At 49.7% G+C, this 16,956-nt stretch overlaps 1 protein-coding gene across 3 annotated transcripts in view; it reads left to right on the forward strand.

Moving 5' to 3' along the window:
• The window catches only part of OSGEP (O-sialoglycoprotein endopeptidase), a 53,417-nt gene that overhangs the window by 4,135 nt on the left and 32,326 nt on the right, over window positions 1-16,956 (forward strand). The window lies entirely within an intron of this gene.

A 16,956-nucleotide genomic window follows, 5' to 3' on the forward strand; every position in this document is an offset into this window, starting at 1 on the left:
TCAAAAAAAAAAAAAAAAAACCCAAAAACATTTCCTTCCGTTTTTATTCGTTTATTCGTTCTTAGTTGTTCGTTCGTTCATTCTTCGACCACGCTGTTTGTGATCACGTTGTTAAAAAATGTCTCATCTGAACCCTGAAGACCTGTATTCTGTCATTTTCTATAACACCTTTTTCTTCTTCTTCTATAAAAGGATGCTTTCGACTTGCTCACCAAATCCATTCATTCCAAAAAAAATTTCCATCTCTTATAGTGCATCTTTCATCCATTCCCTAAACTCTCCAGCACTCCATCCTCCCTCCAGCGTCCTCAAACGTATTTTTGACTCGAATGTCTCAAGAAACTCATTTTGCAATAAATGTTCGTTTCCCATTAATCGTACATTTTTCAAAATCCCATCACCCCAAAATCCCATTTCCCATCACCCCTCCCCTCTAAATCTACCCCCTTGCCCATCCCCTCCAAACCATCCCCATCACCCATCTCTTTCAAAGCTTCCCCCTTGCCCCTCCCCTCCAAATCTTCCCAATCACCCATTCCTTTCAAATCTCCCCCCACACCCCTCCCCTCCTAGACTCCCCTCTCACCCCTCCCCCTCAAAGCGTCCTCCCCGCTTCTTCCCCCTTCCAACTTTCACCTTCATCTCCCTCAACCTTCTGCCTCGCTCTTCCCCCTCGTCAAATAACACCTCACTACGCCTCTCCCAATCACCATCAAACCTTTTGTCTGCCCCATCCTTCCCTTTCTCCGAGCTATTCTGTAATCTCTGACACACCTTCAACAGCTCTCCCTACTTCTTCCTCCTCTTCCACATCTTACCCTACCGCTCCCCCCCCCCTGTTCTGTATCCGATGCTCCCACTTCCTCTTCCTTAACAGTATGGACCTCAAACATCCGGGGCCTTCGCTCAAACATGTCTGATCTCTCCGTACAGGTTGCTTCTGACAAACCAGACGTGATCTGCTTAACAGAAACTTTCCTCCTTCATGATGTCTCTGATTCCTTGGTATCTCTCCCAGGTTACTCCCTACTCCGGTATGATAGACCTGAGCCTCGTCCTGGAGGTGGGGTTGCTATCTTTATAAAAAACTCTCTTCCTCACTCGCCCTGCACTGCCCTCTCTCCACCTCACCCCCAGGAATACCTTTGGCTACGGCTTCCCCTTCGCTCCCACCTTTTGTTCATATGTGTGTTGTACCGTCCACCAAACAGTGATGACTCCATCTACATCTCGCTGTCTGAGAATATGGACCAACTTCTATCTACCCATCCCAACTCTCTCTTCCTCATATGTGGTGATTTCAACTGTCACCATGCCAGTTGGCTGGGTGTGGGTACCTCTCTCACCAGCCATGGCTCTTCAGCAAAGGACTTCTGTGACTCACTGGGACTGACACAAACTGTCAATTTCCCGACCCGGATTTCAGTCAACGGAGCATCTTCTCTTCTGGACTTGGTTATGACTAACTTCCCTGAAAATGTCTGCTGCTCTTCTTCTGCTCCAATTGGCTCTTCTGATCATGTGCTTGTTAAAGTGGACATCTCTCTGACCATTCTCAGAGAGCCTCCTCAGCGTCGACGAGTCTGGCATTTCACTAAGGCCAACTGGCACGGTCCTCAAGCAGCCATCAATCATCTGGACTGGTCTCCCATCTCTACTGCCTCTGACATAAATTCTTCCTGGGAATTCTTCCAAAGCAAACTGCTCTCTCTCATGCACAGATTTATCCCATCTCGTCTTCTGTTGTCATACCCTTCCTCCCGTCCATGGTACACGGAATCTTGTGGTGAGGCTATTGCCCAGAAACAACTTGCTTTCGTCTCCTGGAAAGCAAATCCAACGGAAGGAAATCTCATTTCCTTTCACAAAGCCCGAAACAAGTGTGTGTCCACCCTCAGGAGAGCCAGGAAACAATATCTCTCCGTTCTCAGGACCGAACTCTCTTATCTGTCTCCCTCTTCCAAATCCTGGTGGCGTCTGGTCAAATCTGTTTCTGGTGTTTGTTCCCCCTCCATCCCCTCCCTCACCTCAAATGGCCACACGGCTGACTCCGCACGTGAAAAAGCTGAATGCCTCAACTCTGTGTTTGCCTCTAAATCTTGTGTCCCAAACCCATCCCTCTCTGTACCCACCGTACCCAGTCGTACCCAGCTGCTCCTGGACTCTGTGTCCTTTCCTCCTGACAAGGTGGAAAAGTTTCTGTCAACCCTCGACTCGGATTCTGCAACTGGACCTGACGGCATCAGCCCACGGGTCCAAAAATCCTGTTCTTCCGCTCTTTCACTCCCTCTCTCTGTTCTCTTCACCCTCTCTTTTGCTCAAGGTCATCTTCCATCTGCTTGGAAATCTGCCAACATCACCGCTTTGCACAAACAAGGTGCAAAAACAGATCCCAGCAACTACAGACCAATCAGCCTTCTCCCAATTATCAGCAAAGTCATGGAATCCATCATTGCTTCAGATATGAAATCTTTCCTCTTCTCCAATGGCTTGATCTCTGATCATCAATTTGGTTTCAGACCTGCACACTCTACTCTGGACATGCTGCTTCTGCTTTCTCAACAATGGATGGAGGTCCTCAATGCCAAACAGGAAATTAGAGCAGTCTCCCTTGACATATCACGTGCCTTCGATACGGTCTGGCACCCCGCTCTGCTCACCAAACTCTCCTCTTTTGGTATCCATGGAAATCTCCACGCATGGCTGGCGGACTTCCTCTCTAGTCGTAGTCAACGTGTGGCCCTAAATGGGTTTCTCTCATCTCCTCTTCCTGTTCAGGCTGGAGTTCCACAAGGCAGTGTTCTAGGCCCTGTCCTTTTTCTGGTCTTCATCAATGATCTCTCTGACTCTCTTGAAAATCCTCTGTATCTCTTTGCTGATGACTCTACTCTCTGTCGCTCCATTCTTCATCCCTCAGATCGGCAGTCTGCTGCCTCCTCACTCTCTGCAGACCTGGACAAAATCACAGACTGGGCAAACAAGTGGAACTTGTCTTTCAATCCTGACAAATCTCACACTCTTACAATGTCTCTCCGAAAAGACCGACTGGACAACCCTCCCATCCACTTTCTGAATAATCCTCTCCAAGAAGTTCTGTCACTCAAGCTTTTGGGTCTCACTATCTGCCATGATCTTTCCTGGGAAAACCACATTTCCAAACTGGCCTCCAAAGCCAGTCGCCGACTGGGCATCCTCCGTCGTGCGAAGTCCTTCCTTGGCACACCTGAGCTCCTCACCACATACAAGGCTTTCATCCGCAGCTCAATGGAATACTGCTCTCCCCTCTGGGCTGGTGCTCCTGCCTCACACCTAGCTCGTCTTCACGCTGTTGAAACCAAAGCATTCAGAATCATTGGAATCTCCCGCGATGAAGCTAACTCCAAGGGCCTCTCACTCACTCACCGCAGGCAGGTTGGTGGTCTTTCCATCTTCTACCGACTCCTCTCTGGCCTTGCCCCCCCAGCTCTCTCTGGGCTCTGTCCCGCAAATATTCCTACAGGTCGCACAAGATCTGCCTGCAACCCTCTTATGGTCAAACTGCCAAAATCAAGACTCTCTGCTCACCTTCACTCCTTCATTCCTCTTTTCTCCCGCCTCTGGAACAAACTCCCTCACTCTCTTCAATCCCACTCCACCCTCCAGGTCTTTAAAACAGCTGTTCACCACCATCTCTTATCTTCCCCCATCCAAAACCTTGATCTTTTCTACCCCCGCTAATTTCACCCCAATTCCACTTTTTTGAAATACCAACTTCTGTCCTGGAAGTCATTGGTGTCCTTGTGTTTTATACTTCTCCCTCCACCCCCCCCCCCCTTCCCATGCCTCCTCCCCCCAAGCCCTCTCCCTTCCACACATCTCCCTGCTCTCAAATGTTGTGTTTGTGTGCTTCACCTTCTCTCCCCATCTTGTTTTCCACTCCCGCTTTTTATATATTTTGTTTGTCTGGTTGATTTGTTTGTGAAGTAAATGTTAGCTCTTTCACGAGCCTCGATTCAGTATACAACAACAACAACAACAACAACAACAAAAAAAAAAAATCTGTCTTCTTTAGGTCTCATTTGTTTGTTTTGCTGATAAACTAGGCACTTTTCATAAGGATTGTTGGAAGGCTCAACGGCACATTCCCATTGAAGCGACCCCACCAATGGGCTGGCAGGAGAGCCTAAAGGTACACACACACTCACCTCTAAGCTGTGAGAACCCCAAGTTTGAATCTCGACCCAGCTATAAACGTTCAACCTGGTGTTTCACAGGCAGGGTGATTCCTCAATGTGTGTGCTGTCCCAAGGATGGACGTTAAACTTGACTGTCCTGTCTTTCGGCATTAGTACGTACGTCAAAGATCCCACGGTGTCCTCTGCGAAAAGTAGGCAAGCTATCGCGGGCACCCTAAACAAATTTCAAATTCCTGCTCTAACCTTCGGGGACATGCATCAGCAGCACAGCAGTTGTCCTCAGCGAACGATGCTACCCACAGCCATGTGCTGCATACGAAAGAAGAAGAAGAAGAAGAAATGAGCCTTGTTCCTCTTCCACTCCAACCTCGTACTCCCATACCCACCCTCCGTGTTTTTTTCCCCAATTTGCTTTTTTCTTTTCTTCCAGTTTTCCAGTTTTTCCAAACACGATGCAATAATATTTACCGATATGAACAGTGATGTGGCTTTTATTGAAATTCTACAAATACTGTTTAGATTTTGATGACAATTATGAACCTGCCACGAATGCGGAAGTGGACAGATGAGGCAATGCGCAGGTTTGATAATATCCAAATACAACCGTCATTCAACCGTAATGTTAAATCGTTAAACGTTAATCGTGTTAATCGTTTTATTAAAGTATCAATTGATGATTGGAATTGAGTGAATACAATTACGATTTTGAATTCGTAATTGTATTCACCCAACCGTACGTAACTTCACATCAGGATTTAAATATTTGTTTTTGTCACGAATGTTGTTAAAAGTTAATTTTTTTATATTAGTTATTTCATTTGTGATTGGAGTTATGCTGTTTGGAATGAAAAAAGAGATCTCGAGTTCAAGTGAATGACGGAATGCCGTGACGTTTTCTACTTTTGAAACGTGAATTCGTGGATTGCCATATGCAGATTCGCTATTGACTGGGTAATGGATATGGAACAAACGTACCCGTTTGTTTGCCAACGGGTACGTTTTTCATGTAAGTCCTTCACGAACTTGCTGTCCATGTCTGACGTGCGACTGAAGGTGCTACAGGAATGTGGAATTTATTGGTTTCATGCTTTAGCATTAGCCGTTTCTGCATTCTGTTTGCTTCTAGCCTCCCACCCGCGTGTAGCAGGGGTACCTCACTAGTGTACATAATAGGTAAATGGGTCAATAACTACAAGCTTATCTAATTATGCGACTCGGATTTCCCAGGTAAAGTCACAATGTAAAAGCCATTTGGCCCATCATGCCTGTGCCATATTCTCATTTGGCATATCCAGCTTCAGCAAATCCTCACACTCCGACATACTGCAGGTAGTGCTAATTAGACGGGTCACCATTCAAGCAAAATATTTGGCCAGGATACCAGCACACAATGGGCATATTGGTATATTTTAAATTGCAATTCCAGCACATGGAGCAATCACTCCTCACAGGTGTGGATTATTTGGTATAGGGATACCTGTCCTGCATGTTATGATCTGCACCTTGTCCAGGAAGTTGTGAATCAGTTCAGCCTGGAACTAATTTGAGCTGGAACCAAGCTCCATGTTTCCTCACACCTTGTTCTGCTTCACACCATGGAAACCAAGGCCCTCAATATTATTGGAATCTCCTAAGATGGGGCTGAGTCTATGGGCCTCTCACTCTCCCATCGCAGACAGCTCGGTGGTCTCTGTCTTCTACCCTCTCCTTTCTAGTCTTGCACCTTCTGCTCTTGCTGTGCTTCGTTTCCTCCCCCACCCCCCCCCCCCCAACCACACCCTGTTTCCACAAGGTCTATGTGGTCCACCATCAACCCACTCCTGGTGAACCTCCCAAATTATAGAACCACTGCTCACTTCCACTCATTCGTTGCTCTTTTTCCCCGCCTGTGGAATCTACTTCCTACTTCCACATGCTCTTGAAATCCCATTCTTCCCTCCACGTCTTCAAGACAGCTGTTCACCACCATCTTAGATCATCCCCAACCCAAAGCCATAAAAAATTTCTATCCCCGTTAATCCTCTCCCCTACCCACTTCCTTCCTTCTAGATTCCAATTTTACCTTCCTGAGAGTTTCCTTCCGTAGCCATCTTGTCCAACTGATGCGTCCTCCCTTACCCCACATTTCCCTTCCCCCACCTCCCCACACCCATTGTTTTTCCAAGTCTCCTTCGATTTTGTCTCTCGGCCCTGCTGTTGGGGTTTCCCCCTCTCTCTCTCTCTGCTGTTCTTTTTGTCCTGTTGCTTCCTGCTCTGCTCGGTGTTCTCGCTCTCCCACGAGCCTTGACTCTGTACACAAAAAAAAAAAGAAATGTGTGAATTAGGATGACTAGCAACAGTACCCGCCCTACAGGCGAGGCTTCAATTGGGAAGCCCAAATGAAAAGGTAAAATATTAGAAATTGAAGGCGTTTTAATTTTAAACGATTCATATAAACATCCGTTAAATCATATTGTTACAGACACGACTTTGATGTTATGGTGGGCCGAGCGGAATGGCCGCCGTGTCCGCACAAGTTACCCGATTATACTCGAACCTTGTCCGAGTCGCGCTATGCTAGGTCAATGAAGGAAAAGGACACAACGGCTGGGATTCAAATGACACGACACCAAGGGTTCAGTTCTCAAGACCTCCGGAGGAGGTTATATTAGGGCGGAAGGTCAGATTACAACGACAAGAGGGACAGCATAGAAAGGCAGGCACTTAGACACACTCTTATAATAGCCCCGACAGACGACAGATAAACAGGACAAAAACTGACTCACACGGGGATTGATGGCAAGGAAAGCGGGTATCGATGGCTCAAGGTGCACTCTTGGCTCAAGGACAAATCGACCCGGTCCGGTCCAATGATGCGGGGAGGTCGCTCTCAGCGCTGGAAGGTCGCGACTTGTCTTCTTCAGTCGGGGGCGCATCTGACGTCACGTCCGGTAAGTCGCTCCGTATATCCGGCGGGGAGTGACACGCCCTCGGCTCGTTAGCTCCGCCCCAGATGGAATCGGCCCGTTGCTTCTCATTGGGTGCGTGCGGGGGGGTTACCGGCTCCGCCCTTGACGAGGGGCTGACAGGGAGCCCCTTCGTGGTAACCCCGTCGGAGCGCATGGTCAATGGCGGCTAACCGAGCCGGTGTGAGGACGCACACTCCCCCCGCGCCGCGCCGCCCCCATTCTCCTCTGTTGTTGTAGTTGTAGTTGTTGTTGTTGTTGTTGTTGTTGTTTGGGGAAGAAGATGGGAGGAGGTATGGGAAGGTCCTAAACTCACTACTGGTGCCATATAATCACATTCTGGTGCAACGAAGAGTCAGAATTAATGGAAACGAGTCCTTAACTGACATAGACTAAGAATAACTAGCAAGATGTCCGAAAGTTGTCTACGTGAGATGCGGTGGACCTGGGCACGACATTTAATGGGGGAAAAAGGGGAAGGTCGGTTCTACAGAGTGTTATTTACAGGCAATGGGACTAGGGAATGGGGGATTGGGGATAGTTGGGGAGTATTGGGGAAATAGGGGAGTATTTACAAGCGGATATTGAGGCCAAGTCCCATATCCGCAACATTGCACCCTTCTCTACCCTCGGGGCGTCCCGACCCGATAAATTTTTACCTATTTTAGTGTGGCACTCAGATGTAGTTCCCTCTACTATTAACTCTACCCTGAGTGCGACAGTTTTACAGATATTCACAAATGAGTAAATATGTCCCCCTGCGACGTTGCACCCTTCTCCTCACAGAAACACACCCACAGGATAACCGAATCCGGAAAGAATTCGCAAACTAAACATACAGCCGGTAGGGAGCATTATTTACAAGACTACGCTGATATTTACACTACGATCCAGGACCTGTTTTTGGAGGAACACATGCAGATGTTATGCATAGAGAGAGCACGCATGCCAGCATCGATACACCAACCCACGAGTGCTCTGTGGCCTACGGCCTTTAATAATGTGCAGAGCACCCCTTCCCAGCACCAAAAGCACCACCCCATCACACAGTCAGCACCATCCGGTGCAGTCACCATTGTTCAATGAATAAAAATAAATTCAACAACCCCTAACCCTGCAGGTGTCTCTTGCTCTTCGTGTGGTGCACGTGGCCTTCTGGCTTCTTTCAAAAAAATAAAGAAAGGCGCCAACCGCGTCCATTTCCTTATTGTGGCCGTCAGGGTGCCAACTATTAGTGGTTCACCTGTTTGGCATAGGTGCCACGTTGACCCATAGGTCCTTCCACGGGTGGTGCTTGGCCGCAAAAGAACTGCGGTCCATTGTGGGTGGCCACAAACATTGCGGTCCATATGGTGTATCGATCCAAGCAGCAAGCAGCGAAAGTGCAGGCCCACAACTGCGAAGCCAGCACCTCTCTCTCCTCTCTCTCTGCCCCAAAGCCAGATCCTCGGAGGTGGGAGACAAAAGAAGCAGACAAGTGAGTAAGGTGGTAAGGGCGCAAAAGTGCACGCAATATAAGATGATGCACACTGGGGGCACATGGGAACCAGGTGAGACAGGTACGTTCCTACCGTACGCCCCCCCCCCCCCACCAGGTAACCTACATGGCCCCTCCCTTACCCCTTACTGTATCCACAAAACACAACACTACCCATAAACATCTACTTTACAAATCAACAAACATCCCTACTGTCTTCCCCGTTCCTCCCATAAACCAAATTCGTCTTCTCTCCCTCCTAACCAATCAAATTTGCCATTTTCAACTTTCATCAAAATTTGCCATCTCCAACTCAACATCATAATTTGCCATTACCAATTCATCATCAGTCCCTCCTAGGGAGGGAGAGATGGAATCACCCCAATGTCTCATCCACGTCGTGATGCGTCTCACAAATCCTCACAGCAATTCTCATTTCTGCAACACAAACAAAGAAAACACAGGTGTGGAGTCATCATCATCACCACAGGTAAATGGCTGCGTATGGTGCGACAGGTTCATCAATCCTAACTATTTCCTAAATGACTTTAACAACTTTACACTACCCGGGGTCTTTCTCCGGCCAAACCATTGGCCCTCTTACACTATGGGTTCTAAAAAACCAATTCCCATTGGCCAAACTGTGGTGCTTTTCAATTTGGGGTCTCACTCCCCCGATTCATCTCCCGGTGCCCTCGCACAATTTCTGGGCTGTGGCGTGTACCTCTCCCAGCGGGTCTACCCACCTGCACACCTCCACCACTGCAGTTGCCTCCGAGCTTACCTGCTCCTTACCCTAACCTAACTACCTGGGTAAGGCCCTCTGGCGCTCTCCCCACTCGGTGCCCTCTCTGGCACTGGGCTGCCCGATCCACACCCGGAATCCTCAGGCACCCACTGACACTAACGGCTCCCAGAGCCCACCTGCGGCCTCACCTGGCCGACATCCTCACAGTGGTGGAGTGCCCAACCAACTACACACACTAACAGGCTACACGCCCAGCCATTTCCACAACACTAATGCACCCATCCACAACACCATTCTGCAACCGCACCACAAATGCCAATATCCAACCACAATTTACCTATACCCTCTACCTAACACTTACACTACCCGCCCCGGGTACTCGTGAAAGGGGTCCACTCTTCCCCCATCCACACCTTCGCACCATGCACACCACTCCGTACCACTTACTCCAACTCTCTCCACACACCTGTACCTGCACACCTGTGCTCTCACACCTGGTGCCACCTGCACCCTTCTCTCCCCAAGCGCATTCGTGCTGATCCACAACACTCACTACTCATACACTGCTCCACACACCTGTCCAGTTGCACACCTGTGCAATCACACCTGTTCAATTCTCACACACACGGCATCATCTCAGCTAACTACTCCCTTCTGAAACTTGCGCTTCCCAGTCGTCCCTTTAAACTATTGCGCTCCCACGTCATTATCATCCATACTAATCTACCTGCGTCCCCACTACAGGTATCAGTCACTATCTAACCTTAACGTCACCTAATGTCATCTCCGCTAGATCCCTACAATATAACCTAACCCACCCGGGCTAGTTTTCACTGCCATCAACCCCATAAGCTATTGCGCATTTGCCCCACATGGGAAGGGTGGCAGGGATGCCCCCCTTACCCACCGGGCCCATCGCTCACTACCAATTTTGCACATCAAATTTCCACAAATCAAAAATTTGCCAATCACTACCCATCATCTGCCAATCACTACTGCCAATCCTTTGCCAATCATCAAATTTTGTTTTTCTCTAATTTTGGGTCCAAAACACTAACCTCATCACCCAGTCTACTCACTAATGCCTCTCGGTGCGCCAATTCCTGTCCAAAGCCCGGCTTCGTACAGCCAAGCCATGAATGCGGGTTGTGTGGTGCCAGCGGCTGGATGCGTCCGGCACTCGGTGCAGGGACGGGGGCTTACCCGGACCGAGATCCCACGCACCATCTCGGCGTGGAGCCATCCAATGTCCCGATCTCGACCTGCCGGACTGCCTCAACAAAAAGTGGTCGCCATGACGACCCTTTCTATCGGGCTGCCCGCTCCGCCTAGTGGAGCACGGACGCGGCCGTTCAAAGCGAGGCCCAGCACGCACCGAGGGCCCGACCCGGCTAAAAGTCGCTCTAACTAAAAGTTTCAAAGTAAATTGCTCTCTCTCATGCACAGATTTATACCATCTCGTCTTCAGTTGTCATACCCTTCCTCCCGTCCATGGTACACGGAATCTTGTGGTGAGGCTGTTGCCCTGAAACAACTTGCTTTCGTCTCCTGGAAAGCAAATCCAACGGAAGGAAATCTCATTTCCTTTCACAAAGCCCGAAACAAGTGTGTGTCCACCCTCAGGAGAGCCAGGAAACAATATCTCACCATTCTCAAGACCGAACTCTCTTATCTGTCTCCCTCTTCCAAATCCTGGTGGCGTCTGGTCAAATCTGTTTCTGGTGTTTGTTCCCCCTCCATCCCCTCCCTCACCTCAAACGGCTTAACGGCTGACTCCGCACGTGAAAAAGCTGAATGCCTCAACTCTGTGTTTGCCTCTAAATCTTGTGTCCCAAACCCATCCCTCTCTGTACCCACCGTACCCAGTCGTACCCAGCTGCTCCTGGACTCTGTGTCCTTTCCTCCTGACAAGGTGGAAAAGTTTCTGGCAACCCTCGACTCTGATTCTGCAACTGGTCCTGACGGCATCAGCCCACGGGTCCTAAAATCATGTTCTTCTGCACTTTCACTCCCTCTTTCTGTTCTCTTCACCCTCTCTTTTGCTCAAGGTCATCTGCCATCTGCTTGGAAATCAGCCAACATCACCGCTTTGCACAAAAAAGGTGCAAAAACAGATCCCAGCAACTACAGACCAATCAGCCTTCTCCCAATTATCAGCAAAGTCATGGAATCCATCATTGCTTCAGATATTAAATCTTTCCTCTTCTCCAATGGCTTGATCTCTGATCATCAATTTGGTTTCAGACCTGGTCACTCTACTCTGGACATGCTGCTTCTGCTTTCTCAACAATGGATGGAGGTCCTCAACGCCAAACAGGAAATTAGAGCTGTCTCCCTTGACATTTCACGTGCCTTCGATACGGTCTGGCACCCTGCTCTGCTCTCCAAACTCTCCTCCTTTGGTATCCATGGAAATCTCCACGCATGGCTGGCGGACTTCCTCTCTGGTCGTAGTCAACGTGTGGCCCTGAATGGGTTTCTCTCATCTCCTCTTCCTGTTCAGGCTGGAGTTCCCCAAGGTAGTGTTCTGGGTCCTGTGCTTTTTCTGGTCTTCATCAATGATCTCTCTGACTCTCTTGAAAATCCTCTCTATCTCTTTGCTGACGACTCTACTCTCTGTCGCTCCATTCCTCATCCCTCAGATCGGCAGTCTGCAGCCTCCTCACTCTCTGCAGACCTGGACAAAATCACAGACTGGTCAAACAAGTGGAACATGTCTTTCAATCCTGACAAATCTCACACTCTTACAATGTCTCTCCGAAAGGACCGACTGGACAACCCTCCCATCTACTTTCTCAACAATCCTCTCCAAGAAGTTCTGTCGCTCAAGCTTTTGGGTCTCACTATCTGCCATGATCTTTCTTGGGAAAACCACATTTCCAAGCTGGCCTCCAAAGCCAGTCGCCGACTGGGCATCCTCCGTCGTGCGAAGTCCTTCCTTGGCACACCTGAGCTCCTCACCACATACAAGGCTTTCATCCGCAGCTCAATGGAATACTGTTCCCCCCTCTGGGCTGGTGCTCCTGCCTCACACCTTGCTCGGCTTCACGCTGTTGAGGCCAAAGCTTTCAGAATCATTGGAATCTCCTGCGATGTAGTCAACGCCGAGGGCCTTTCACTCACTCACCGCAGGCAGGTTGGTGGTCTTTCTGTCTTCTACCGACTCCTCTCCGGCCTTGCTCCCCCAGCTCTCTCTGTGCTCTGTCCCCCCAATATTCCTTCAGGTCGCACAAGATCTGCCTGCAACCCTCTTCTGGTTAAACTGCCAAAGTCTAGGCTCTCTGCTCACCTTCACTCTTTCATTCCCCTTTTCTCCCGCCTCTGGAACAAACTCCCCCACTCCCTTCAATCCCACTCCTCCCTCCAGGTCTTTAAAACAGCTGTTCACCACCATCTCTTATCTTCCCCCATCGAAAACCTTGATCTTTTCTACCCCCGGTAATTCACCCCAGAGTCCTTGCAGTGTTCATATGTTTTAATCCTCTCCCACCTCCCCCCAAGTCCTCCCGATGTCCCTGTTCTCAAATGTTGTGTTTGTGTCCTTCCCCCTCTCTTTTGTGTCCTTCCCCCTCTCTCACCATCTTGTCTACCGCTCCCCTTGTGTTTTGTGTGTCGGTTTGTCTTTTTGTGTGATTAATGTTAGCTCTTTCACGAGCCTCGATCTTGTATACAAAAAAAAAAAAAAAAAAAAAAAAAAAAAAAAAACCTCTAACCTGGTTACCGTCGATGCTTCACCTGGGTTCTTACACGCATACGCTACCCCTTTCGTGCTCCTACATCCAGCCGTCTCCATGCTCCTCGTACCTTTCCTTACACACCCAGGTACTCTCATTCCACTCACAGCCTTGGTCACACACCTGACCACCGAACACTTTGGCACACATTCGTTGGTCGCACACCTCACCAACACACCTCTTCGCGCCCCCTCCTCGGTCACCTCCTCTGTGACAATCACAGGTGTGCTCTCATTCGCACACCCAACCACGTGCCTCACTACCAATTCCAGCGTGCATTCCCACTCACGCTCTACCATTCCAGGTGTGCATCCTTCCATTCCAGGTGTACATCCTCGCTCACCTGTCACAACCAACTCACGCTCCTTGTCACTCTCACTACTCTCACCTCCATTCTTGACAACGCACTCACCCTTACTCCCGACAGCGCACTCTTTCCTCATGCACCCGTCCGTTACACACCTTTCTCGCGCGCGCACTCTCGTTACACACCTTTCTCGCGCACACTCTTGCGCACACTCTCCCGTCACACCCTCTGTAACACTCACCACAGGCGTGCATTCTTCCTTGCCTTTGACAGCGCACTCTTTCCCCATGCACCTGTCCGTCACACACCTTTCTCACGCACACTCTCCCGTCACACCCTCTGTAACACTTACCACACCGCGCTTCCGTGTGCTCCCTCGCACACGCGCTACGACCGACTCACTCTCGCCAGCACCCTCACTCCTTGGCACGCACTTTTTCCTCACACACCCCAGAGTCGGACTTTCTCGCACACCTCCTCTTTCGCACACCAGACCTGCCGCACACTTCACCAATGGCCTCTCACGAACACCCGGGTCCATCTCGACCCCCAAGCTTCTTAAATCCCCTGGCGCATCATACGCACGACCATATTGGTCACCACTTACACCGGGTCCTCTTTCTCTTCGCTTCTCCTCCATCACCTGCGAATCCCTCATCCGGTTAATGAGCACATCATCACGATCCGAACACAGACTTTGGACCAATTCTTTTACTTCCTCCTTTATCTCTTTCTTATCCTCTCTCCGTCGCTTCTTAATTTCGCTCACCCCTTCTTCCACTTCTTCTAATTTCTGCTTCACCTCCTTCATCTCTTCGTGCGCCCCTTTAAGCTCTTCCTCTAACTCCACTTTATTTTTTTCTATGTGCTCCCGCACCTCCCGCTCTTTAACCTCCATCACCTCTACCACCTTGTCCATTTTCCTCGTCAGGTCCTCATGTACCGTCTGACACTCTTTTTTAATTAACCCCTACGTCCTTTTTCATCTCCTTCTGTGTCGATTTTAAACCCTCTATTACCGCTGTGTTCTTCTTTACCTGGTCCCCCAACTCCTTTTGTCCCACTGTCAGTTGTTCTACTCCCAGCGTCAACTCCTCTATACCACTTTGCAATTTTACAGTCCCCTTTCTCACCTCCTTCTCCATGCGCTCCTTACAGTGCCTCACCTCCTCGCGCACTCCTCCGACCTCCTCACTCACTCCTCTTCTGATCTCCTCTCCCATCACTTGCATCTCCTGCCCAGATGCCACCCTCATCTGCTCCATTTCCTCCCTGTGAGCATCCAGTTTGGTTTCTACCCCCATTCTGACCCCCTCTATCTGCTGCCCCATTTGGTTAACTTCCCTTTCCGCTTGGTCCCTCATGTCCCTCAATTTGCCTTCCATACTGTTTTCTAACCCCATTAACCCATTTTTCACCCCCTCTAACTGATTCTCCTGGGCAGCCATTCTGTTTTCCACCCCCGTTAACCCATTCTTTACCTCTTTTATCCCGTTGTCTAACCCCTCAAATTTGTCGTCTAACTTCCCAAATTTCTTGTCTAATCCCTTAAAATTATTGTCTAACCCCTCACCGGTACCCCTCGCTTCGTCCCTCATTACCCCCATTTGCTCACTCTGAGCCTCTATCCGGTTCCCCATTACCCCCATTTGGTTTCCCATTACCCCCATTTTTGCTTCTAGCCTCTCCATAAGGGCCCCCATTTGCAGGAGGAAAAGGTTCGAATCCACCAGGGGCGCTGCCACGGTCGCGGGCGTGGGCGCCGTGGCCATGTGCGAGGTGACATTTCGCGCGCCCGCCATGTCGGGCGCAACGACGCTAATTTGTGCGTCTGCTACCCTCGCTGCTTCGCCCTCCTCGCGTCCCTCAATTTGGTCCTGGACCGACCCTGCCTCACTCTCCTCTACCGGACCCCAGCTGTCTTGATCCGCCATAGCGCGACTTTCAAAATTCGGGTTTTTATATTTTGTAAAACACAATCAAATTTCACCTTTATAATCTCGAGCGCGTAAACGCGCTCCGGATCGAATTCTACTTCCCAAAATTTGGGCCTAACAAATTTAGTCCCAGGTCCGAATCCGACACTCCTGACACCAATTGTTACAGACACGACTTTGATGTTATGGTGGGCCGAGCGGAATGGCCGCCGTGTCCGCACAAGTTACCCGATTATACTCGAACCTTGTCCGAGTCGCGCTATGCTAGGTCAATGAAGGAAAAGGACACAACGGCTGGGATTCAAATGACACGACACCAAGGGTTCAGTTCTCAAGACCTCCGGAGGAGGTTATATTAGGGCGGAAGGTCAGATTACAACGACAAGAGGGACAGCATAGAAAGGCAGGCACTTAGACACACTCTTATAATAGCCCCGACAGACGACAGATAAACAGGACAAAAACTGACTCACACGGGGATTGATGGCAAGGAAAGCGGGTATCGATGGCTCAAGGTGCACTCTTGGCTCAAGGACAAATCGACCCGGTCCGGTCCAATGATGCGGGGAGGTCGCTCTCAGCGCTGGAAGGTCGCGACTTGTCTTCTTCAGTCGGGGGCGCATCTGACGTCACGTCCGGTAAGTCGCTCCGTATATCCGGCGGGGAGTGACACGCCCTCGGCTCGTTAGCTCCGCCCCAGATGGAATCGGCCCGTTGCTTCTCATTGGGTGCGTGCGGGGGGGTTACCGGCTCCGCCCTTGACGAGGGGCTGACAGGGAGCCCCTTCGTGGTAACCCCGTCGGAGCGCATGGTCAATGGCGGCTAACCGAGCCGGTGTGAGGACGCACACTCCCCCCGCGCCGCGCCGCCCCCATTCTCCTCTGTTGTTGTAGTTGTAGTTGTAGTTGTTGTTGTTGTTTGGGGAAGAAGATGGGAGGAGGTATGGGAAGGTCCTAAACTCACTACTGGTGCCATATAATCACATTCTGGTGCAATGAAGAGTCAGAATTAATGGAAACGAGTCCTTAACTGACATAGACTAAGAATAACTAGCAAGATGTCCGAAAGTTGTCTACGTGAGATGCGGTGGACCTGGGCACGACATTTAATGGGGGAAAAAGGGGAAGGTCGGTTCTACAGAGTGTTATTTACAGGCAATGGGACTAGGGAATGGGGGATTGGGGATAGTTGGGGAGTATTGGGGAAATAAGGGAGTATTTACAAGCGGATATTGAGGCCAAGTCCCATATCCGCAACAATATCATACGCAAATCATCAAAATCTAAACAGTACATGGCTAAACAGTACATGGACGATCATGTACCACGTAAGTCTCGCGTCTCGCTCGCTCTCATGTTGTCCCGATAATGATCCTTCCGCAGGTTCACCGACGGAAACCTTGTTATGACTTTTACTTCCTCTAGACCAGTGGTTCTTAACCTTTTCAAAGGCGCCGAACCCTAACGAAACCCACCGAACACTCGCGGAACCCCTCAAATTTTTACAAAAAAATTAAGAAGAATTGCATCTTAATGCGTTTTCTGTTCTTCTTTTCGGGAGGCGATCTGGGAAATGCGTGGTTTTGTTTTGGCAAGGGCCACCCTCAAATCATTTTCGCATGCAAGCCTGCTCC

Source organism: Myxine glutinosa, chromosome 2 (assembly GCF_964187855.1).
Source record: "Myxine glutinosa chromosome 2, kmMyxGlut1.1, whole genome shotgun sequence".
In the NCBI taxonomy this organism is placed as follows: Eukaryota; Metazoa; Chordata; class Myxini; order Myxiniformes; family Myxinidae; genus Myxine; species Myxine glutinosa.